Genomic DNA, 26235 nt, shown 5'->3' with positions numbered 1-26235 from the left:
CCCAATTTTTTTCTGACTTGTAACAGGCTATAAAACTTTGGGTAATACTGGTCATCAGATTGAATAAGAGGAAACTTGCAATGATCTCATTTTCTCCTTTTATATATGCAAGAATCAGAACTTATGGGAATATTTTTAGCAATATTTTTGTGGGGGACGATGATGAAAACTTTCGAAGGAAATAATTAGCTTTTAATTAAATTTCTCGGCCCTTGACATTGTATGGTCCTTGTCTTCACCTCTTACCATGCCTGTTTCTTCTCTCTTCTCACTTGAACGTCAGCCAATATTAATGTTGGAGACACTCTTCTCTGAATTATCATCTCACCTTGTCCTGCTTTGTGTCACTACATTCTGGATCAAAGGCATTTCTCTAAATTGGAAGATTCCCAAGTGTCTTTATATAATTCGAGTCTTTTCCTGACTTTCCTCAAGATGGCACCCTAAGCACAGGCTCCAGCCTCTTCAACTTCGCTGTACATTACTAGAAAGACAGATCTTTTCTAAAACTCTAACACAGCATTAAAAAAACAGAAAGCAGGCTCCCTGTAGAAGATCCAGAGAGATGGTATCACATGGTAAAAGAAAACCAAGAATTCACCCAGAACAAAGTGATGCAAAGAACAGGAATGGCCACAAGAGGTCTTGCAAGTCCAGAGGGAGCAGATGGGGGAAACAGATAAGTCTCAGGAATGCAAGGATTATGTATTCCTAATACATCTATTCATTCTCTGGATTCACAGATTACAAGAAAAAAACCTTTATGCTCATGCCAAAAAATAAATTGAAAAAATCCAAGTCCTGATGATGGTTAAACATTAGCAGCACAGTAAAGTAGAAAGAAACTTCCTCTAAGAAGTAGTGTATCTACCAGAAACCTTCGGCAAGCATTATACTCAGTTGTAAAAAGTCAGATGCATTCACATTAAATTCACAAACAAAAGAAGAACGTTTACTCTCAGTGTTACCTTCAACATACTCGTAGAGGTCCTTATCAGTGCATTAAGACAATAAAAATAAACAAACTGGACAGAAATAAATAAAAGTCATAATATTTGGAAAATATGATCCTTTATCATTTGAGGGTGGATCTAATAGACTTAGTGGATGAATTGGATGTGATAGGGGCAGGTAAAGAAAGATCAAGTATGATACCTAGGCTTTTGGCTTGAGCCATCGGTGTTTTTCAGAACTTTAACTGAGATAATGGAAGATGAGGGCATGGGATAAAGAGAAAATATCAGCTAGACAGTTTGAGATATGAGTCTAGACTTTAGAGGTTTAGGGTACAGAATGAAGAGAAGATATTAGATAAGCAGATATTAGATAGGCAGTTTAATAATGAGTCTAGACTTCAGAGCAGAGGTCAGGTCTGCAAATATAAATTTCGAAGTCATCAGAAAATAGATGGTATTCAAAACTTTAGGCCAAATTGAATTCTCAGGAGAAGAACATTGAGAATGCTGCAAACTAACATTTAGAGGCAAAATAAAAGAGAGAGAGAGAGAGAGAGAGATTTGGAAAGACTAGCCCCATGAGATAAGAGGAAAGCCCAAGTTTATTACAGGATCACAGAGCTGTAGGAGAGAAGATTTTTTTTTTTAAGGGGAAGAGGAGCAAGATGTCAACAGTCATATGTTGTTGAAAGCTGATAGCAAAATCATGTAAATAAAGATGAAAAAGTAATCTTGAGATCTATCCATATGGGAATCTTGATACGTTACATGGCAGATGAGTTAGAAAGCCAGCTAGGGTGGGTTGAGGAGATCAGGGAAATGAGGAACTTGAGAAATCTCATATTCAAAATGCTTTTGATACATTGTTCTTGATAAGGAAGCAAAGAAATCAGGGGATAATTGAAGGGATAAAGGACCCAGAGAAGAGCTTATTTTTTAAGGTGATGAGATAATAGAGAGTATTTTTACATCGATGTAAATAATCCAGCATGGGGAGAGAGATTATGACTTATGTGCTGGAAAGTGGGGAAAGTAAACTAAATTTAATATTATATAAAATTGTAAAGTAGTTTACAAAGGAAACCAGTTGGATAGAACATGATCCATAAGTCAGCCTGGCAAACTAATTTTCTATCAACTCCTTTGGATTTGAAGTTTGTTCTATGCTTGACTTTGAAGAAACTTATGTGTAAAAAAAAAATACATTTCTTTCAAAGAAATTTGGTTAGCTCAGAGTTTTTCGGTGTTTTTGTTTTGTTTTGAGACAGGGTCTCCCTCTGTCACCAAGGCTGGAGTGCAGTGGTGTGACCACAGATGTCTGCAGCCTTGACCTCCCAGGCTTCAGTGACCCTCCTACCTCAGCATCCTGAGTAGCTGGGACCACAGGCACATGCCACCATGCCTGACGAATTTTCCTGTTTTTGGTAGAGACAGGGTTTCACCATGTTGCCCAGGCTGGTCTCAAACTCCTGAGCTCAAGCAATGAACTTTTCTTGGCCTCCAGAAGTGCCGGGATTACAGGCATGAATCACCACACCCAGCCTGAGGTTGTTTTTAAATAGCAGAATATCTGGGGTTTTCCCCCAGTAATGGCACCTTACTTCTGAATATGTCTTTGGTATCTGGGATGCACCTATATTAACAAAAGGCTTATTATTAAAAGGGTGCGGGGAAAGTTGGTTAGCCATAAGTAGAAAGCTGAAACTGGATCCTTTCCTTACTCCTTATACGAAAGTTAATTCAAGATAGATTGGAGACTTAAATGTTAGACCCAAAACCATAAAAACCCTAGAAGAAAACCTAGGTAATACCATTCAGGACACAGGAATGGGCAAGGAGTTCATGCCTAAAACACCGAAAGCAACGGCAACAAAAGCCAAAATTGACAAATGGGATCTAATTAAACTAAAGAGCTTCTGCACAGCAAAAGAAACTACCATCAGAGTGAACAGGCAACCTACAGAATGGGAGAAAATTTTTGCAATCTACTCATCTGACAAAGGGCTAATATCCAGAACCTACAAAGAACTCAAACAAATTTACAAGAAAAAAACAAACAACTCCATCAAAAAGTAGGCAAAGGATATGAACAGACACTTCTCAAAAGAAGACATTTATACAGCCAACAGACACATGAAAAAATGCTCATCATCACTCACCATCAGAGAAATGCAAATCAAAACCACAATGAGATACCATCTCACACCAGTTAGAATGGTGATCATTAAAAAGTCAGGAAACAACAGGGGTGCTGGGGAGGATGTGGAGAAATAGGAACACTTTTACACTGTTGGTGAGACTGTAAACTAGTTCAACCATCGTGGAAAACAGTGTGGCAATTCCTCAAGGATCTAGAACTAGAAATACCATCTCACCCAGTTATCCCATTACTGGGTATATACCCAAAGGATTATAAGTCATGCTGCTATAAGGACACATGCGCACATATGTTTATTGCAGCACTATTCACAATAGCAAAGACTTGGAATCAACCCAAATGTCCATCAGTGACAGACTGGATTAAGAAAATGTGGCACATGTACACCATGGAATACTATGCAGCCATAAAAAAGATGAATTCATGTCTTTTGTAGGGACATGGATGCAGCTGGAAACCATCATTCTCAGCAAACTATCGCAAGAACAGAAAACCAAATACCACATGTTCTCACTCATAGGTGGGAATTGAACAATGAGATCACTTGGACACAGGAAGGGGAACATCACACACCAGGTCCTATTGTGGGGAGGGGGTAGGAGGGAGGGATAGCATTAGGAGATATACCTAATGTAAATGACGAGTTAATGGGTGCAGCACACCAACATGGCACATGTATACATATGTAACAAACCTGCACGTTGTGTACATGTACCCTAGAACTTAAAGTATAATTTTAAAAAGGCTTATTATTAATAATTCATAGTTCAAAACTTTCTGTGGATGAAAAAGTGCAGATTTGACTAGAAAAATACAGACTGCCTATCTGCTCTCAACTCACTTGATTCAGTTGAATTTTAACCAGACAAGGGGGCATTTTTAGTTTTCTTTTTCTTTTTTGGCTGCTCAGCATTTGGATCCTAATTCTGTTTGGGGGCCTACTAAAACAGTCAGTCGTAGTGGAAGATAGGCCCTTCTTATTTTTAGCCAGTGCATGAGCTAAAAATGCCAAATACATATATTTCTTCCCCTCAACCCTTGTAGCTAGAGTGTAGTCAGTTCAAGTCTACGAGGCCATTGACTTCCACAGATGACACTAGGAAGGTGTGAGTGTATGGAATAACTATGTTAGTGGCATTCAGTGGCTAGTGGCCACAGCAATAGCATTATAACCAATTCTGGTGGTGTAATTTTGATTGTATTTCTGAACATCTGGATCTTCGTTCCTGGTGGATTCAGTCTTGGTTCTCCACATACTCTACCAATTATGAGAGCAATCCAGATCACATCTAATAAATTCCTACCTTGCAGAGTTAACTGAGGCTTTCTTTTTTGTTGATTGTCAATAAGAACCCTGGATGATACACCGGATATAACACACCTGCGGTATCCTCAGGACAACCTGACAGTCTTTTTCTCCAAAAATGCCACCCAATTCTTGAAATTTCTGGAAGCCCAAATAATACTTGCCTTTTCCCCTTTGTATTAGGTCCTACTTAGCTCACAATGGTCTAAATTATTTTTCAAAGGTCAATATCCGTTTATTGTGAAGATAAAGGTGCCTGTGTTGTGATCGCTGCATGCTATGAAAAAGTGCCATGTGTAACTAATGTTAGTATAAAAAAATTCACCAAGAGGAGGCAGAAACTCATGAAATATTAATTGTTGAAATCAAGAGTGAGAATCAGTTTTAGATTCTCATGTTTTTGGAACATTTCAAAAGACTTAATATTTTGGTTAAAAAAAGAAGTTTATATATTCTGGGATAATGATAAATATATCACTTTGCTACAATTCATCTCAGATTTTTCTCTCCTTTCTTACAGTTTTAGCTTTCCAATTTTGCTTTTGTTTTCATGCTGCGCCTCATCTTCCTTCTAAGCTTTCAGACTAAACATTCCATTCCTTTACCTTTAGAAAAAAAAAATGTGGTTGTGAATGTGTTCCTTTTACAGTAAGTGCTGACAAACTATAAACTTTAAGCCAAAAGGACAACACTTCTTTCAAAACCCTTCCTTTAACAAATCATTTTTCAGAGCATTAAAAAGGCCATAAAGAGACAGTATGCTTTCCCCAGCCATTGAAGGTATGATGAATGGCACATCCTGAGAGTGAATGGAAGAGCCACTTTATAAAGTTTAAAGAACAAATACTTGGGCTTAGTTATGGACTTTACACTAACTAGAGATACAAGGCATTTTAGCTGAATGATAGTGGACCAAACTAATCCTGTGAAGTGACAAAGGGAAACATTGGGGCCTTCCACTGTGAAATATCTTGAAGTGAAGGCTTGGCAGGAAGTCAGTCTTGCATAAACATAAAAGCCAAACTCTTTTAGAAAACATATTATCAGAGATGATTTATTTTTATGTGAGAATAGTTCTTCTAAAAATATTTTAGATCTTTTTCTTGAATATAAATACTGCTTTACTAATATGACCTGTCTTTTTTCATTTCCTAGACAACAACGATTTCATAAGAAGAGGCAAATGGAACTCAGAATAAGCAATCATAGACTACAAGCATAGAATCATTTCAATAATTTTTGCATTTGAACACAAAAAATGAGTTACTAAAAGCATAGTCCCCTTCAAGTTGTAATTCAAACACATAACATAATTTGACTTCAATAGGCAAAGCAAATGACACTTACTTGGAAATTTCTAAGGTACTTACAGAAAGTCAAGGAGAGGACTTAAATTGAAGAAAAAAACATGTCTGACTAATAGTGAATAAAATTGTTATTGATGCAAAAAGCATTGTTGAATGAAATCTTCTCAACATCTTAAATATATAATGGTCTAAACCTTGACCACCTCAAGTTCTTTTTAGAAGCAGGCAGAGGAAAAGAGAGAAAGAATGAATATAAGAACATTTACATCCAGAATATACAACTCCAGAAGATAGAATTTATTCCTATTTCATCTTTGTGTGCACTTTTCCCCCATGATTAGCCAGTGCATTGCACTAGAAGGCTCAGTGTTTGTTGAATAAACAATCCCAGAAATAACTGGAAAATAGTGCAGAATAACGAAGAGAGAGCTTAAATACAGATCAGGAAAGATAAAACATCTTCTTCCTTTCTTTACTATGTTGAGATACTCTCTGAATATTATTTTCCTTATTTGAAAAACAAAGAGTCAAAATGCCTTAAGTACCTTTGAGTTCAGAAATTCATTGCTTTGAGAGTCAATATACTTAAGATTGAGTACTAGAATTCAGAATATTGCTATGCAAGTTAAAAAATAGCTCTATCTTTGGGGAGAAAAAATGGGGTTATATTTTATTTATTTTTTATACTCAGTAGAATAAAGAGGGTCCTTAATTAGTAAAATTATACATTTCAATATGTTCATGTTTGCACACAGCAAGGTGCTGAGTACATGCTATGGCTGCAGTGCAATGTCTATTGTAAATGTTAGCTCTTTGGGGAGCAAGCATACCCACATTCGTATGGCATTTCCTAAACCTGTTTTCCTTCTCAGGGTTAAACTCACTGATGCAAATTGCCCAGCTGGGTTATAATTAAACTTCTACTCCCACTTTCCTTTGGGTTTTTCAATCATATATACTTCTCTTTCCCCTCTTTTCCCCATAGTCTTATCTCTATTTTCCCTAAACTCCTGCCACATAGGCCTGTGGTGAGGAGAGCTGACAATAATGAGGCCCCAGGAACTGGTTCAAAGCCTGCTGTAAAACTTTTTTAATTAAACCCTTGAGATTTTAAGAATTTGTAATTAGAATGCAAGGTTTGAAATGAACTAACATAACCCTGCCATCTAGCTAGCATAACCCGGTGCCCATGGGTCTGCTGATCTCTGGGTGCTTAGGCCCTGGCAGAACAGACTGTTTCTGACTGTTTCTAACCATTGACCATCCTGTCCCAAAAGTGGGCTTAGTTATGGACTTCACACCCACCAGAGATAGAAGGCATTTTAGCTGAATGACAGTAGACCAAACTAATCCTATAAAGTGACAAAGGGAAACACTGGGGTCCTCCACTGTGAAATATCTTGAAGTGAAGGCTTCCTTGAACCTTTTGCGAAGTGTCCCAAATTTTCCTCCTGTTGAACTGTTAGAATGTGTTTAATTTTCCACTGTAAGAATAGGTTGCTTTGATGAGTATCTATTGGGGTAAGTTTCTGCCTTTGTGAAATTTCTTCAAAATAGATTCCCAGAAGTAGAATTAGAGTGGGAAAGAGTAGAAATATATTAAGGGCTCATCATAGATGCCAAATCCCTTTCTTTTTACTCATTCATACAAACAAATATTTATTGAGCACCTGCTGTGTACCAGGTACTCTTCTAGGTGCTAAAATTTCGTTGTGAATGAGATAGGTGAGGTTTCTGATATCATGGAATACCTACACTACTGGTTAAGGAAGACAATCAATAAGTGGGCAAAAAATACGTAATATAATTATAAATGGTAACAAAAGCTATAAAAATATATAAAATGGAATGATAGAGAATAGGGGTTGGCTTCTGTCCTTCTTTTGTAGCCCATACAATTTATCAGGAACATTGGTCAGCTTTACCTTCCAAGTATGTACAGAACTTAATATCTTCTCTACATCTGCATTGTTAGCTCCCTAATCCAGGTCACCATCATCCTTTGCCTGGACTTTTGCAAGAGTTTCCTAATTGATCTCCCTGCTACCATATTACCACCCCCCCTTCATAGTCTGTTCTCCCCACAGTAGTCAGAATGATTCTTTTAAAGTGTAAGTCAAGTCATATAATTCAGCTGCAGAACACTTCCAATAGCTCATTTCTCTCTCCGTGTAAAATCTGTCATTTCCATGGCCTGTAGAAGAATCTGTGGCCTGAACACGGCTACATCTCTAAATCCGTCTCTACCATTCCCCTCCCTGGCTGCAATCCTTTCCTATTTCAAGCAGGACCCTTCCTCAGTGCCTTTGCACTTGCTGTATCCTCTGTTGGGAATATAGTTTCCCCATATATTTCTCACTCCTTCAGTTCTTTGCTCAAATATGACCTTTTCATAGAAATAGTCACTAACCATCCCAAATAAAATAGTATGTCATTCCCACGTCTCTGTATATCCTACTTTCTTTCTCTTCATGGTACTTATCGTCTCTTGACATATTTATTTGTATATTTTGTTTATTGACTGTTTTTACCCACTAAAATAGAAATTTCATGGATCAAATACTTTATCTGTGCTGTTCACTGCTATAGCCCCACTGTCTAAATTGATACCTGGCACATAGGTAATGGCTCAATATTTGTTGAATTAATGAAGAAGTTAATGACTTTGTTTGAAGCTGGTGAGAAATTTCTTGGAATATGCTGTGAGTCTAGACCATGCGTGTCCTATTCAACTTGTTTTTAATTTTTTATCAATGTCATGGATCAAGAAATAGTAGAGGCCCAACAAACTGTATGCTGTCTTGGAGTCCAGCAGTGCTGGAACTGAGGCTCAAGAGAAGTGCAGGCTGCATCCCCAAGATCTAGGCGTGAGTGACCCTGAGCTATCACACCTGGGGCTAAGGTGCAGTGCTGCTGGGGCTGAGGTGCAAGTGGTGCACACATTCCCCATCCTTTGGCCTAGGCTGTTGCCACTGAAGAGAGCACTACCCTCCCCAGTGGCAGGATAACAGCACAGTTGTTGCTTCCCCCATGCAAGCATTCCACCAGTGGCCTGCGGATCACCCAACTCCTTCGTACCATGGGTGGCTCCTCCACACGCCATTGGAGGCCTGAGGGCAAGCCCACCTGACCCAGATTTACCCCCTTCCCATACAAGAGCACATAGTCTAGGGGTCAGGGGATTTCCCAACTCAGTTCACCACCATCAGAACCTAAACACCACTCCCAGGGACCTACTCACCAAAATGAGAACAACACAACTGGCACTTATCTACATGTGCCACCCGCGGGTCTAAAGACTAGCCCACGCACCCCATTGTGGCCACCACCAACACCAGCACATACTTCTCAAGACCCAGAGGATTGTTCTGCCACTGACTCTACCACTGCCCACGCCATACTGGTTGTCCAGAGGTCCAAGAACATGCCACCCACCTTGCCCAAAATTACCACTACCAGTGTGTGAGTAAGCTAGCAGAAGGCCCAAGGTTTAGCCTGCCTGGACCCGCTAATACTAGTGCCAGTTTACACTGCCCCCCGGTGTCCAAGAACAGGCATTCTCAGCCCAACACTGGTACCAATGGGGCTGGAAAACTGGCCTACTTGGCTTCCCAGTCCCCAGCAGAACTTCACTACAGTTTCCAGCTGTACCCTAAGGAAATCACAGATACCACTGATGTTGTTTAAAGCTACACTACTGCATGCACCCAGAATCAAAGCCAAATGTTCTACCCAACAAGCACCATAGATACATCTTCAAGAAAGTCTTCCTCTACAAAAGCAAATTCAACAAGTTGGAAGAAGCTAATATTATTTCAGATATGTCAATATCAATGTAAAAACACAAGAAACATGAAAAAGCAAGGAAATAATACACCTCCAAAGGAACACAATAACTCTCGAACAACAGATTCCAATAAAAAACAAATCAATGAAATCATGGGAAAAGAATTCAAAATCTGAATACTAAAGAAGCTCAGTGGAATACAAGAAACTTCTGAAAAACTTACAAAGAAATCAGAAAAACAATTCAGGATATGAATGGTAATTTGCCAAAGAGAGAGATAATAAAAAAAAACAAGCAGAAATTCAGAAAATGAAAAATTCATTTAATGAAATACAAAATATATTCAAAAGCTTCAACAAAAATAGACTAGATCAAGCAGAAGAAAGAATCTCAGAACTTGAAAACAAGTCTATTGAAATAACACAGCCTGACAAAACTAAAGACAAAAGAATAAGCAAATTCTCCATAGCATATGAAACACCATAAAGTGGCCAAATATTTGAACTACTGGGGTCTCAGAAGGCAGAGAGAGAACAAAAGGATTAGAAAACTATTCAACATAACAATACATAACAACTTCCCAAGTCTAGCAAGAGATTTAGGCGTCTAGATACAAGAGGCTCTGAGATCCCCAAAGAGATACAATGCAAAAAAGTTTTCATGAAACATTACAGTCAGATGTCTACAGTAAAATACACAGAAATAATTCTGCAAACAGTGAGAGAAAACATATAGTCACCTTTAAAGGAACCCCCATCAGACTAACAGTGAATTTCTTGGTAGAAGCCTTTCTGCCAGGAAAGAATGGGATGATATAGTCAAAGGGCTAAGAAAAAAAAAAAAAAAAAAAAACTGCCAGAGAAAGATTGACTTCCAGCAAATTATTCTTCATAAATGAAGGAGAAATAAAAAAGTCTTTCCCAAAGAAGCAAAAACTGATAAAATTCATCACCACTCAACTGGTCCTCCAAGAAATGCTCAAGGCAGTCCCAAACCTGAAAGAAAAAGACAGCATTTACCATCACAAAAACACATCAAAGTATAAAACTCATTGGGAAAACAAACACACAAATGAGGAAGAGAAAGAACTCACACTGTACCACCAGAGAAAACTACCAAACTGCAATGACAAACATTAAAAGAAAAAGAAAGGAACAAAAAAAATACAAAACAACCAGAAAACAATGAACAATATGACAGAAACAATACTTCACATATGGCCGGGTCACGCTTGTAATCCCAGCACTTTGGGAGGCCAAGGCAGGCAGATCACCTGAGGTCAGGAGTTTGAGACCAGTCTGGCCAACATGGTGAAATCCCATCTCTACTAAAAAAAAATACAGAAATTAGCCACGCATGGTGGCAGGTGCCTGTAATCCCAGCTACGTGGGCGGCTGAGGCAGAAGAATCACTTGAACCTGGGAGGCGAAGGTTGCAGTGAGCCAATATCATGCTACTTCACTCCAGCCTGGGCAACGGAGTGAGACTCTTGTCCAAAGAAAAAAAAAATTCACATATCAATAATAACCGTAAATGTAAATTGATTAAATTCTCCACTTAAAAGATATAGACTGACTTAATTGATTAAAAGAAGTATATATGATCCAACTATGTGCTGCCTACAAGAAACATATTTTACTTGCGAAGACACACATAGACTGAAAGAAAAAGGATTAAAAAAGATATACCATGCAAACAAAAACCAAATGTGAGCAGAAGTTGATTTATTTATATCTGATAAAAGAGACTTTAAGTCAAAAACAGTAAGAAAAGGAAAAGAAGGTCATTATATAATGATAAAGGGATCAATTCATCAAGAGGATATAATAATTGTAAATACCTATGCACCTAGCACTGTGGTACCCAGATTCATAAAGCAAATATTACTAGATCTAAAGAGAAAGATAAATTCCAATACAACAATAGTGAGGAACTTCAACACCCCACTCTAAGCATTAGACAGATCATCTAGATGTAAAATCAACTAAAAAATATTGAATTTAACATACTATAGATCAAATGGACCTAACAGACACCTACAGAACATTTTATTCAACAACTGCAGAATACACATTTTTTTCTACTCAGCCTGTGGAACATTTTTCAGGATAGATCATATTTTCAGCCACAAAAGAAGTCTCAAAAAATTCTTAAAACTTGAAATTATATTAAGTATTTTCCCATACAACAGTGGAATAAAACCAAAAATTAATACAAAGAACAATTTTGGAAGCTATACAAATACATAAAAATAAAACAACATGGTCCTGACTGAAGAATTTAAAATGGAAATAAAAACATTTATTGAAACAAATAAAAATTGAAACACAAGATGCCAAAATCTGTGGAATACAACTAATGCAGTACTAAGAGGGAAGTTTACACCAATAAACATCTGCATCAAAAGAAGTAGAAAGTTTTAAAATAAACAATGCACCTCAAAGAATTATTATAGAAAAGGAAGAACAGACTAAACCCAAAATTAGCAGAAGAAAAGAAGCAATAAAGATAAGATAAGAACTAAATAAAATAGAGATTAAGAGAAAAGGATCATTAAAGCAAAAAGTTAGTTCTTCAGAAAGATAAACAAAACTGACAAACCTGTAACTAGACTAACCAAGAAAATAAGAGAAGACCAAATAACAAAATCAGAAATAAAAAAGGAGACATTACAACTAATATCAAAGAAACATAAAAGATCATCAGAGATTATTATGAATAACTATACACTAACAAACTGGAAAGGCTAGATAAAATGGATAAATTCCTGGAAACATACAAACTACCAAGATTGAATCAGGAAAACATAGAAAACTTGAACAAACTAATAATGAATAGTGAGATTAAATTAGCAACAAAAAGTCTCCCAACAAAGAAAAGCCCAGGACCAGATAGACTCACTTTCAAATTCTAACAAACATATAAAGAACTAATATAATCCTCTTCAAACTATTCCAAAAAATCGAAGAACAGGGAATTATCCCTAATTTACTCTAGGAGGTCAGCATTGCCCTGATACCAAACCAAACAAGAACACACACACAAAAAGAAAACTACAGACCAATACCCTTAATGAACATAGACACATAAATTCTCCACAAAATACTAGCAAAATGAATTTAATAGAATGTCAAAAGATAATACTCCACGAGCAAGCAGGTTTCATCCCAGGGATACAAGGATGGTTTAACATACAAATCAATAAATGTTTCACATCACATGAACAGAATGAAGGGCAAAAACTATATGATCATTTCAACAGATTCAGAAAAGGGATTTAATAAAATTCAACATCATTTCATTATAAAAACTCTCAACAAACTAGGCATAGAGGCACCATACCTCAAAATAATAATGGCCGTATATGACAAACCCACAGCCAACATCATAATGAATGGGGAAAACTTGAAAACCTTTTCCCCAAGAACTAGAACAAGACAAAGTTGCTTACTTTCACTACTCCTATTGAACATAATGCTTAAAATACCACTAAAAATACTATTTCCCCTAGCCAGAGCAATCAGACAAGAGTAAAAAATAAAAGGCATTCAAATTGGAAAAGAGAGAGTCAAATTGTCTCTCTTTGCACATGAAATAATCTTATATTTAGAAAAAAAAATGTTCCCACCAAAAACTCCTAAAACTGATAAGCAAATTCAATAAAGTTGCAGGATACAAAATTAACATACAAAAATCAGTAGCATTTCTATACACCAACAATAAAACAGCCAAAAGAAAAATCAAGAAGACAATCCCATTTACAATTGCTACAAAAAAAATAAAATAAAATATCTAGGAGTATATTTAACCAAGGGGATAAAAGATCTCTACAATAAAAACTATAAAACACTGATAAAATGAATTAAAGAAGACATAAACAAATAGACATCCCATGCTCATGGATCAGAAGAATCAATATTGTCAAAATTACCAAAGAAATATCCAGATTCAATGAAACCCTTATCAAAATACCAACGTCATTTTTTACAGAAATAGAAGACAAAATTCTAAAATTCATATGGAATAGAAAAAAGAGCCAGTATAACCAAAACAATCCTGAGCAAAAAGTACAAAGCAGGAGTCATAACACTACCTGACTTCAAAATATATTACAAGGTTATAGTAACCAAAAGGCATGGTATTGATATAGAAATAGACACAAAAACCAATGGAACAGAATAGAAAACCCAAAAATAAATCTACGTATTTACAGCCAACAGACTTTCAACAAAGGTGCCCAGAACATACACTGAGGAAAGGATACCTTCTTCAATAAATAGTGCTGAAAAAATGGGATATTCACATGCAGAAGAATGCAACTGGATCCCTATCTTCCAACTTACATAAAAATCAGTTCAAAGTGGATCAAAGACTTAAAAGTAAGACTTGAAACTATAAAACCACTAGAAGAAAACAAAGGGAAAACACTCCAGGATATTGGTTTAGGCAAATATTTTATGGCTGAGACCTCAAAAGCAGAGACAACTAAAACAAAAATAGACAAATGGCACTATAGTAAACTAAAAAGTTTTTGCACAGTGAAAGAAGCAATTAACAAAGTGAAGAGACGAACTGTTGAATGGGAGGAAATAGTTGCAAACTATTCATCCAACAAGGGACTAATATCTAGAATATGCAAGGAACACAAACAATTCAACAATAAAAAAATAAGATTCAATTAAAAAGTGGGCAAATGACATGAATAGACAATTTTCAAAGGAAGACACACAAATAGCCAACAAACATATTTTTAAAAATGCTCAACATCTCCAATCATCAGAGAAACGCAAATCAAAACCATGATGAGATATTATCTCACCCTAATTAGAATGGTTATTCCTAAAAAGCCAAAAAAAAAAAAAAAAAAAAAAAAAAAAAAAAAACCAGATGCTGGCAAGGATGTACAGAAAAGGGAATACTTAACAATAGCAAAGGTATGGACTCAATGTAAGTGTTCATCAATGGATGAATGGATAAAGAAAATGTGGTATAGATACACAATGAAATACTATTCGTTCATAAGAAAGAATGAAATCATGTCATCTGCAGCAACATGGATGGAAATAACGGTCATTATGTTAAGTGAAATAGTCCAGGCACAGAAAGACAAAATACCACATGTTCTCACTCATGTGCAGGAGCTAAAAACCTTGCTCTCCAATACCAGAGTTTGGGAGGGTGTGAGGGTAGGCAGGGGGGAGAAATGAAAAGAGGTTCGTGAAGAAGCACAAACTTACAGTTAGATAGAGGAAATAAGTTCTAATTTTCAATAGCAGACTGGGGTGACTATAGTTAACAACAATATATTGTATATTTCAAAGTAGCTGGAAGAAAGAACTTGAAATGTTACCAACACACAGAAATGACAAATAATCAATATGATGGATACTCCAAATACCCAGAGTTGATCTTACACGTTTGATGCACATTAAAAATGCTCACATGTACCCCCACAAATGTGCAAAACACTATGTATCAATAAAAGGAAAAAAGAAATAGTAGAGAGTCTCACAAGTGTTATACACATGACTTGTTATCAGAATTATATTCAGCAATGCTTTTCAAACCGCAGGTCACTAACCATTACTAGTCTGTGAAGATAGGTTAGCAGGTTGTGAACAGTCTTTTGTTAACAAAAGAGAATTCATCCAGGCTGGAACAGAATATAATTGAATTGAAAAAAAAACAAAAAAAAAAAAACCTTTATTGCATGTAATAAGGCTGAGTGTTGTTTTGTGAAAGTTTGTTTTAATCGTATGTAAATGGGCTTTTTGAGCACATAACGAAATACGATATAAAAAGTATTTGTTATTATAGGTCACAGTGTTTTTTTGAAAAAACAATGGCTTACAATGTTGATCCTCAGGAATCCACCCAGAATTTCCAGGAAATAAAAATAACAGAAGAAAACAACGAATTGGAAAAACAATGAAAGAGAAGCAAAGAGAGAATCAATGACCAAAGAGTTGTTCCCTTGAAAAAAGTTCATAAATTAATAGTGACTAGCCATATTGGCCAAGATAAAAAGAGAGAAGACACAAATTATCAATTTTAGGAATGAAGGGTGGAAAATTTTTTTGGATCCTAGTTATTTATAAACATAAAAATAAATCATACATGTGTCATACATGACACAGCAGCAAAACTCACTGAAGAAGAAATAGCTATCTTGAATAATCTACTATACATTAAAGAAATTGAATTTGTGGTTTAAAATTCTCAAAGAAAAATCTTCAAGTCCAGATGGCTGTACTAACAAGTTTTTCCTAACATTTCAGAAAAATGTAATATAATTATACATAATTTTTTTCCACAAAATAAGAGAGGAGGGAATGACACCCAGCTCATTTTATAAACTCAGCATTACATGATATTAAAAACAAAGACATTACAAGAAAATTACAGACCAAATATCCCCCACAGCATAGATATGAAAATATTCAATAGAATGCTAGCAATTGTAATCCAACAATACATAAAAAGATAACATATCATTACCAAGTGAGGTTTATGTCATCATGAAAAGATAGTTAAGCATTCAAAAGTTAATTAAATTAGTTAATCACATCAGTAGACAAAAGAAGAAAAACATCGCTCATCTCAAGAGATGCAGAAAATCATTGGACAAAATTTGAAATCCAACCATAATGAAAATCCTCAGCAATTTAACATTGCTGAGTAAACATCAGTTAATACTAAAAGACCATATGCTTTGCCCCTAAGATCAGGAAGAAGGATGAGAAGTCCATTCTTACTACTCTTTTTAGACACACTGAAAATTCTAAGTGCAATAAGAGAAGAAATTGAAAAAAAAGACAGACAGACTGGAATGGAAGAAGTAAAAATGTTTCTCTTTGCAGATAACATGATTATACATTTAGAAAATTATTAAGAATCTACAAGAAAGGTATTAGAACTAATAAGTAAATTTAGCAAGGTCAATAGTTAGAAGGCCAATGTAAATTTAATACACAAAATCATGTTTCTGTCTACATTCTATATACTATCAATAGAAACTGAAAAATTTCAAGCAGTGCTCTTGTAATGATAACAAAAATAAGAAATACTTTGGTAAAAATTTAACAAAATATGTTTATACAGGTGTTATGATCTGCATATTGAAAACTTCAAAACGCCAATGAAATAAATCAAAGATCTAAACAAATATGAGATGTTCCTTGTTCAAGATTTGCAAGTCTCAACATTGTTATGTTAATTTATTAATGTTAATCATAAATTAGCCTTCCATAGATTCCATGCAACCTTAGTAGAAAATGCCAGCAATATTCTTTTTGGAGAAATCAACAAGATAATTCTAAACTTTATATGGAAAAAGTCAAAGGAAGTACAAGAGCTGACATAATTTTAAAAAGAACAAAGCCTGAGGACTTAATTATTTCATTTCAAGACATATTAATCAAGATGTATAGATCAGGATTAAAGTATAAAGCTACATTAATCAAAACAACGTAGTATTGGTGAAAGGACAGACACATAAATCACTGTAACAAAACAAAGTCCAGATAAAGACTCACATATAAATTATCAATTAATATTTGATAAAAGTACAAAGAAAACTCAGTGCAGAAAAGAGAATTTTTTCAACAAATGATCTGAAAAAATTGAACATCCATTTGCAAAACTTTTTAAATCTTGACCCATGCCTCATACCATATGTAAAAATTAAATCAAAATGAATCATAAAGTGTAAGAAAATAAAAATTCAGAAGAAATCATAAGACCACAAATTGATACCTTGGATTAAACAAAGACTTACTAGATATGAAATCTAATCTCAGTCATGAAGATAAAATTGATAGTGATTCATCAAAGTTAAGAACTTCTGCTCTTTGTAAGACACTGTTCAGAACCTTAGAAGACAAGCTATACACTGAGAGAAAATATTTGCAAAAGGCATTTCTGATGAAGAACCTGTATCCGAGATTTCTGCCTCTCTTCCCAGTGCGGTCACAACCCTCAACCCGCTCAGGATATTGGCAACAGCTGAGGCACTAAGTATTGGTTAAAACAAACACACAAACAAATAAAAAACAACTGAATAAGGGTAAAACAAAGTCCATGAATTATTAGATAGTCCAGAAAAAAAATCCTCCCGCAATCCAAGGACCAGATAACAGCAGCAAAGGCAGTTAGAAAGAATCACCTGGAAGTAAAAGCTGGAATCGCAAATAAAATTACCAGTTGTATTTTTCAGTTGTTACAGGAGGCAAGTGTCAAAACTGCTTTCACCAGAAAATGTGGGGAGACAGACAGCTTTTGCTGCTCCCGCATGTGAAATGATTCCAACTGAATGGGTTTGCAGAAGAATAGCAACTGATTCTTTTCTCAAAAGAAATCCTTATGACAAGGAAGGATATAAGTTTTACCCGCCTAATGTGGAGATGTTTTTCAAGGATGATGCCAGTAACGACCCACAGTCACCTACGGAACAGCTAATTGCTCCAAAATGTTGCTTTGGCGGACTTCTCATAGGCCAAACTGAAGTGGGTGTCATGTCATACTACATAGGCTTTTTTTTTTTTTTTTTTTTTAAATACTGAAGAAATCTTGGTTGCTCCAGAACTGTATACTGGTTGATATGATGATCAAATTTGGTGTTGATATAACCCCCAAAGAAATTGTTCTTGCTGATGATATTGATAATGATTCCTGGAGACTCTGGCCATCAGTAGATTGAAGCCAACAGAAAGACAAACAGCCTCATCAGGACCTCAAAGAAGTAACTCCTGAAGGTCTCAAGATGGTAAGGAAAAACTTAGAGTGGGTTTCAGAGACAGAAGAGTTGCTTTTGAAATTAGAAAGTCCGCGCAGGATGGAAGTATTGATAGGCTATACTTCTGATCTTGGCCACTGTGAAAAAATCAAGAAGTCCTGTGGAAATCTTGGCATTCCATGTGAACTTCAAGTTACATCTGTGCATAAAGGACCAGATAAAACTCTGAGGATTAAAGCTGAGTGTGAAGAGCATGGCATTCCCACTGTATTTGTGGCAGTGGCAGGCAGAAGAAGTGGTTTGGGACCATTGACGTCTGGGAACACTGCATGTCCACTTATCAGCTGCTCTCTGCTCATGCAGACTGGGGAGCTCAGGATGTGCGGTCTTCTCTTCGACCACCCAGTGGTCTCAGCTGCTCAACCACCCTTTATCCAGAAAGGTCAGCTCGGTTTGCTGCTCAGATATTTGGGCTAAACAACCATTTGCTGTGGGGCAGTCTGCTGTTCATATTTACTAATATCTCCTTATAGGCAGAGAAGTTACTATAAGGACATTTTCAAATTACTCTCTTGTCCACTGTATGGTCATTGTCAAGTGATAATATAATTAAAGAAATATCTTTTATAAATGCTAATAATGTTCTATGATAAAACTCTAGAGTTATTACCTGACCTTCTATATGTCAATCCATAAGTTTTAGGAAGTAAAACTGGCTATATTTTAGGTGATAAGAGCAATGTTGTTCTCATTCACTCTATTGTCTTCACAAAATTTTAAGGGTATAGCTCTAAATTTTCAATTAGTATTTCAGAAAGTGATTTCTGTTTACATGTACATCTGTAGATAAGTTCTGATTTTCTTTTAAAGAAAAGTTGAGATTGGGTAGAAAACAAGGTAGAGGAGCACTGTTGCGCCCACGGAAAGGGGACTTTTCTGAGACCTTCTCTGTTGGTTGTTAGAGCAATTTTTCCATGTAAACAGTAGAGTTACCTTTGCCATGCCAAATGAAAGATTTAGTGAATCTTACTTGGCTATGTAACAACAACAACACTCAATCATAAAATGAACGATTTGATTTTTAAGATGGTCAAAATATTTTATTAGGCATTGCGCCAAAGAAGATATGCAGATGGCAAATAAACACAGGCAGAAACACTCAGTATCATTTGTAGTAAAAATTATCTTCTTTATACTTTCCTGTATTCAATTTTTTTCTACTATTAGTAATATTGTATATTACTTCTATCAGAAAAAAATAATTTTAGAATTAGTTTGTTCCATTTTATAATCATGCTTGTATTTTTTAAATCATGGAGAGCAAACATTGCTGAGAAAATACACCTATTTTTATGGGCGATGGGTTTTTTTTTCATTTTTTCACATTTTCAACTTTCATTTAGTGAACATATGCTACTTTTTATCCTAAAAAATCTTTAAAAAATCAATTTTACAAGCATGGGATAGGAAAACTCTGTCTTGTTAATAAATGAAGTGAAAAATCTTTGTACCTTTAGTTGTTCATAAGTTGAAAATGAGTAGTGTGATATATCTTTAAACACAAACTTCCGTGTTAGCTACATTAATAATGCTTCTTTCCCAGGAACTAATAATCCCCAGGCATATTCCCTTTTCATATCATTTCTGAAATAATCCATGCTATTCTGGGCACCATTTCAACAAGCAAGTTGACCAGGTCAAGTTCACCCAGAGGAAAAGGCCCAAGGTGAATACTCAGGAAAGAATGTGATATCAGAAACTCTAAGGCATCAAAGTCTAAGGAAAAATATGAAGATATTCTCTAAATACTTTTGAGGCTGGCATTTAAAAGAAAGAGAATGTCTTCTCTGAATTATCAGAAAACGGAGTTCTATCAATTGTTAAGAATGTCATTGCCAAATAAATATTCAAGAACCGGGAGAATGACAACCATATGGGTTCCAGGAACTGTTTGACCTATTTTGAGGCAAACTGGACAGGATCTAATTTGTTTCTTGAGTCTCAGGGGCCCTTTCTCTGATAGGGAGAAGCAGTGGTAATTGGCATTCCTCGGGAAATGGTATTTCCTCAGAGCCAGCATCAAGTAGTTCCTGAAAGTCTGGGGCATTTTTTCACAGCTATTTAAACCAAGTAAGTAGTACTAGAACCCTTTGGTAAAGGCTTGAAAGAAGATTCATGTACCTCATTTGTGGTTATTATAGCAGTATTTATCCTTGAAGGAACATAGTCTCCTTCATTGGAGGGATCTGGGTCTGATGGAATCATTTCTGGGAATTAGGTAAAGGGTCATGATTCTCTGTCTTTGTGGCTCAACAGACCACTGTTCATTGGAACTCTTATGTGTTCTAAAAATACAGCAAGACTCTAATGGTATGCCTATCCTTTTTTTTTTTTTTTTTTTTTTTTTTTTTTAGACTGAGTCCCACTCTGTTGCCCAGGCTGGAGTGCAGTGGCAGAATGTCGGCTCACTGCAACCTCCACCTCCCAGGTTCAAACGATTCTCCTGCCTCAGCCTACTGAGTAGTTGGGACTGCAGGTATGTGCCACCACGCCCAGCTAATTTTTGTATTTTTACTAGAGACAGGGTTTCACCATGTTGGCCTGGCTGGTCTCGAACTCCTGACCTCAGGAGATTTGCCCACTTTGGCCTCCCTAAGTGCTGGGATTACAGGCATGAGCCACCGCACCCAACCTATTTCATTTTTTTAAGACCCAGAACTGTGGTGTGTTTTGGCACATGGAGTTAAATGAAATCAAATACACAGAAAACACATAATGTTTCTGAGAGAATTATATTGGCAAAAGTGTCAGCAGCCTGGACCTGAAAAAGCTGAGACTGTATGAGATATAAAATGACCTCTGAGTCTTCAGTCTTCTAGAATTAAGAAGCTGGGTAAGGATGGAAAAGTAAGGGACTTCCAGTATACAGAAACAAGAGCTTGAAGAATAATAAATTAAGATGCAACTCCTAACGAAAATAACTAAGACTTAATCACGAAACATTCCTTGCCCCAGGATAGAACAACCCAGAAATATTTGTACAGCAGGCTTTGGGAACAACTATTGAGCAGTAACAGCTATATGCCTACCACTCTTTCTCTTTCTAATGAAAGCGTTTATTTCTGTTACTGTGCCCTCACACCACAATTGTACATTAAGTGTAAACAGTAAAATTGTCTTTATTATTCATAGGTCTCTGACTCAAAGGAAAGCACATCTAGATTTGCTTTATATCACAAAATCCTGGACTTTCTGACCTGATATCAGGGTTAGATGAAGATGGAGGGAATATAAGCATGTGGATAATCATGGTTAATAGGGAAGACTGGTAGATTGAAGTATTTGTTCAAATTCTTCACTTCCCTTCACTTCTCACATCACGTATCACATGGCTTCATGGTAGGTAGAGTTCCCTGTCTTCTCACTGTGAGTTTGGCTAGGTGACTTGCCTTGGCCAATGCAATATTTGATGAGACATGAGCAAAGGCTTGAAATTAATATATGCAGTTGGGCTTTCCCTACATCATTTTTTTGCCATTATTTTAATAAGAATATAACCTGAATAACTTCTTCCCTTCTAGCTTGGCTCCAGAATTAAATGCATTGAACAGAACAGCTCCAGCCAATCTGCAAATCTGCAGTTTGAAGAAGAGCCGCTTCAGTCACCCACAGATACATGAGCAAGAAATAAATGCTTATCACTTGCCACTGATACATTGTGATTTTTTGTCACAATAGCTTTTTGCAGCAATAGTTTACTAATATTGGGGTCCTAGTTTCCTAATTATTTCACAAAATTTATTTCATGAAAATATGAATTCATATCATGAAGTAATCCATTACTTTGGTGGAAAAAGAAAACACCTAAATTTGCTTTTTTCTGTTGTTGTTTCTCAGCCTTGAAACTACAAAGCATAAATTGTTTCAAAATCAGATATACTACTGAGTTCCTGCATCAATTGTGGTTCTTTGGTTGTACATCATTACAGCTAACTTAAACAAAAGAGACATTCATTGAAACATTATCAGAAGTTAATGGAATTGACTGGAAGCCTGAAGAATCAGACTGGAAATCAATAGGAACCAAGACAGTTTCTGGAGTCTTAGAAGGCAAGAAAACCAGGAATGGTCTAATAGAAGAAGGAATCTGGTTGGGATGCCATGGATGGGAGATGGATAACTTCCAAATATTTTCAGACTTGTTTTTACTTCTTCTGAAGATTTAGATCTCAAGAAGAAAGAATCAAACTGGTTCTTTAGCATGAGACAAAAGGACCTGAATAGGAGAGAGCAGGATCCCTGGTTACAGTTTCATCCAGCTAAAAAAAAAAAAAAAAAAAAAAGGAATTAAATCCTGGGAAAAAAAATCTGGCTGCTCTCAGGAAGGAAAATGTATGTAAAGAAGAAAAGAACTGTCTTCTGTGCTTGGTAAACCTACACATGCCCCTTAGAGAACGGTGACAAAGTACCTCCCAAAGAACTTCCATTTACCCGTGAGCTTTATCATGTGAGTTTGCACTTGCTTCTTCCCAAGCCTCATTAAAATGATAATTAAGAAATTGCAAAAGACATAACCTTCAAGAATCAAAAAGAGAACGGAGATGACAGCAACAAAGTGCTGTTTTGCAAAACAGATGGATGGGTAACCGACTTAGCAGACCAAGGAAAACAGAAACCTAAACTGGAAGTGCAGTAGCCCTAATGCCCAAATTTATACTACAGATTATTAGGAAGCCTCAGGAACTCAAAAAGAGTCAAGATTAGAAGGCTGAATAAAGGCTGGTTAAAATGTCTGCACAGAAGCAGTTAGATCCCTGAAGTCAATGAGCTGCCATTACTCTACCTTCAGCGGGAACCAGGGAAAGTTGACCTAGAGCACTCTGTACTCAGGGACGACACATGTATCCAAGACTAAGAGTCCTGTGGAAACAGGGGCATTGACTAAGACTCCTTCCCCATCCCCTCTCCAGGCCCCATCCTCTCTGAGTTTCCCAGGACGTTGGCAGCCAGCTTATACCTGACAGGCTAGGGACTAGGAGGTTTCTTTCTGAGTATACTGACACATCAGCAGAAGAGACTTATGAGTCCTGATATTTAGAGATGGCCAAGTGAAGTAGCTGAGGTCCCACCCAAATGTTGAAGCCCACCAATCAAAGCTTTGTCTGGGAATGCTGTGCTTCTAAATAATTTTTCTTAACTCATTTATGAATGTGAACAAAGAGCTAAGAAGCACCAGTCATTTTAAAAACCTCTAATATTAGAAAAATAAACACACAAAAAGAAATCTCAGGGGAAAGAAAGATATTACAAAATACACATAATGCATTTCCTCAGAGAAATTAGAAAAGATATTGCACCTATAAAATAAGAACAAATAGAACATCACATCATACAAGAAAAAGGAACATCAGAGAATAAAATATTCTTTAAAATAAGAAATTTGAGAGTAGAAATGAAAATTTTAACGAAAATGTTGAGAGATATAGAATATCTCCCATAAGTAACACAAAAAGAGAAGAAAAACTACAGAAACTACACACTTAAAAAAAAGTAGAGGAATGGCCGGTCGCTGTGGCTCACACCTGTAATCTAAGCATTTTGGGAGGCCAAGGCGGGTGGATCATGAGGCAGGAGTTCAAGACCAGCCTGACCAACATGGTGAAACCCCGTTTCTACTAAAAGTACAAAAATCAGCTGGGCATGATGGCATGTACCTATAATTCCAGCTACTCGGGAGGCTGAGGCAGGCGAATCATTTGAACCCAGTGAGCCAAGATCACGCCACTGTACTCCAGCCTGGGCGACAGAGCGAGACTCTGTCTCAAAAAAAAAAAAAAGGAAACTTAATAATTGGTGATAGCAGAATAATCTATGACTCAGCCATAATTAATGTTAACATAGATATAATCATGTTCATGGTGAATATTGCTCTATACCAAAATTATGATGTAATTATTATATGGAGAAAGGAAATACATGCGTGTTTATCTTGTATGTATTTGTGTTGAAGAGAAGAGGTCTAAAAAAGTCAAGAGGATACTCTTTCACAGTAAAACGTCAAGAAACAATACATGTATAAAAATGAAAAAATAAACTAGTAATAGATTGACTGGTTTTTAAATAAAATGCAGAGATACAGCTCTAACAGTTGAATTGAGAAGTCAGAAGTGGGGAATGGCAGGATAGGGCTGATGACTTTTTTCAATCTTACCTAATTATTTTTTAATTTTGATAAAAATTTAAGTCAACTACAAAAGAAGTGTACTCTCTTGCCCGGAGCTTGAGGATGAAGTAGGCTATGTAGTAATATTCAGGAGAGGGGCTTACAAAGAATCACCCAGCTAGCAGCAAGGAGAGGTGTCCAACAGAATCGTGCCTCCTCAAGCTCCTCCTGCGGAATGAGGTCAGCTGTGGAAATCCTCATGGAGTGCAAAGGGCAGGAAGATTCCTCAGATGAGAAAACAGAAAGGAATGAGCAGATGCTGCCCTGCAGCCAATAGCTCTATTAGGAAACTTTCTCTAAGTATCTTGGAATCAGTAACAAGATTGAATTTTAGATTCAAGCATACATAGCAGTCTTTTAATTTAAGAGACATAACCCTGAGGATTGATCCTGAGGATGGATGCAGAAGATTGGCCATCAGGGGGAAGAATGCAGACCGCAGACTGCTGTCGCTCTGTGCGTCAGGATAAATAAGAAGATAATAGGCCGGGCACGGTGGCTCACGCCTGTAGTCTCAACACTCCGGGAGGTCAAGGTGGGAGGATTACTTGAGCCCAGGAGTTCAAGACCAGCCTAGGCACCAAAGGGAGACCCTTGTCTCTACATAAAATTAAAAAATAAAAAATAAAAAAAAAGCTCTTCCCTTTTGTGGCCATCACCAAAGTGGCAGTGGCCAAAGTGAAGTTCAATCCCTTGGTGACTTCTGATCGAAGCAAGTACCACAAAAGGCATTTCAATCCACTTTCCCACATTCTCAGGAATATTAGGTCTTCCTCTCTTTGCAAAGAGCTAAGACAGAAGTACAATGTTGAATCCATGACCATCTGAAAGGATGATGAAGTTCAGGTTGTACACAGGCACTATAAAGGTCAGCAAATTGGCAAAGTAGTCCAGGTTTGCAGGAAGAAATATGTCACCTACATTGAACAGGTGCAGCAGGAAAAGGCTAATGGCACAACTGTCCATGTAGGTACCATGTAGGGAGTTAGCACTAGGCTAAAATTGGACAAAGACTACAAAAACATTATTGAAGAGAAAGCCAAATCTCACCAAGTAGGAAGGGAAAAGGGCAAATACAAGGAAGAAACAGTTGGATAAAGGAATAAAGGAATCTTACATACAAGCTTTCATTAAAACTTGAAATGAAAAAATAAAACAATAGCCGGGCATGGTGACATGCCTGTGGGCCCAGCTGCTGGGGAGACTGAGGTGGGAGGACTGCTTGAGCCTGGGACATTGAGGCTACAGTGAGCTGTGATCAGACCACTGCACTGCACAGCCTGGGTAACAAAGTGAGACCGTGTCTCAAAAAGTAAAAATAAAAAAGAAGATAATAATAACGCATGGTGTTTAGTGTAGACCTGCTCTGTGCCTTGCATTGTACTCACCACTACACAGAATCACCACTTTGCATCCTCACTATAGCCCTATGTAAACTGTGTTATAAATTCATAACCCTATAAAAATAAATTGTAGAGAAGATTGGTTGAGCACTCACCATGTCTCAGGCATTGCGCCAACATTCCATTAAATCTTCATAACAACTCCCTGGTAGAGGTATAACTGCTATTATCCTATTTTATAGATGGGGATACTGAAAAACAGAAAAGTTCAAATTTGCCCAAACTCCCATAGCTAAAAACTGGTCAAGCCAGGACTCAAAGTGTCTAGTTCCAAAACCTGTGCATAGACTCCTCACATACAACACTAGCTTATCGCAACAGATGACAGAACTTGGGCTTAGAGGATTGAAGTAACAAGGCC

General features: G+C 36.7%; 2 pseudogenes; both read left to right on the top strand.

Annotated features, from left to right (window-relative positions):
- Positions 1–1064: 1064 nt before the first annotated feature.
- LOC103227414 (bifunctional phosphoribosylaminoimidazole carboxylase/phosphoribosylaminoimidazole succinocarboxamide synthetase pseudogene) lies at positions 1065–18781 on the top strand (annotated as a pseudogene).
- A 6086-nt stretch (positions 18782–24867) lies between these two features.
- LOC119621581 (large ribosomal subunit protein uL24 pseudogene) lies at positions 24868–25861 on the top strand (annotated as a pseudogene).
- The last annotated feature ends 374 nt before the right edge of the window (positions 25862–26235 follow it).

Source organism: Chlorocebus sabaeus, chromosome 21 (genome assembly GCF_047675955.1).
Source record: "Chlorocebus sabaeus isolate Y175 chromosome 21, mChlSab1.0.hap1, whole genome shotgun sequence".
Lineage (NCBI taxonomy): Eukaryota > Metazoa > Chordata > Mammalia > Primates > Cercopithecidae > Chlorocebus > Chlorocebus sabaeus.
Note: the sequence above shows the minus strand (reverse complement) of the source record. Positions and strands in the feature narration are given on the sequence as shown.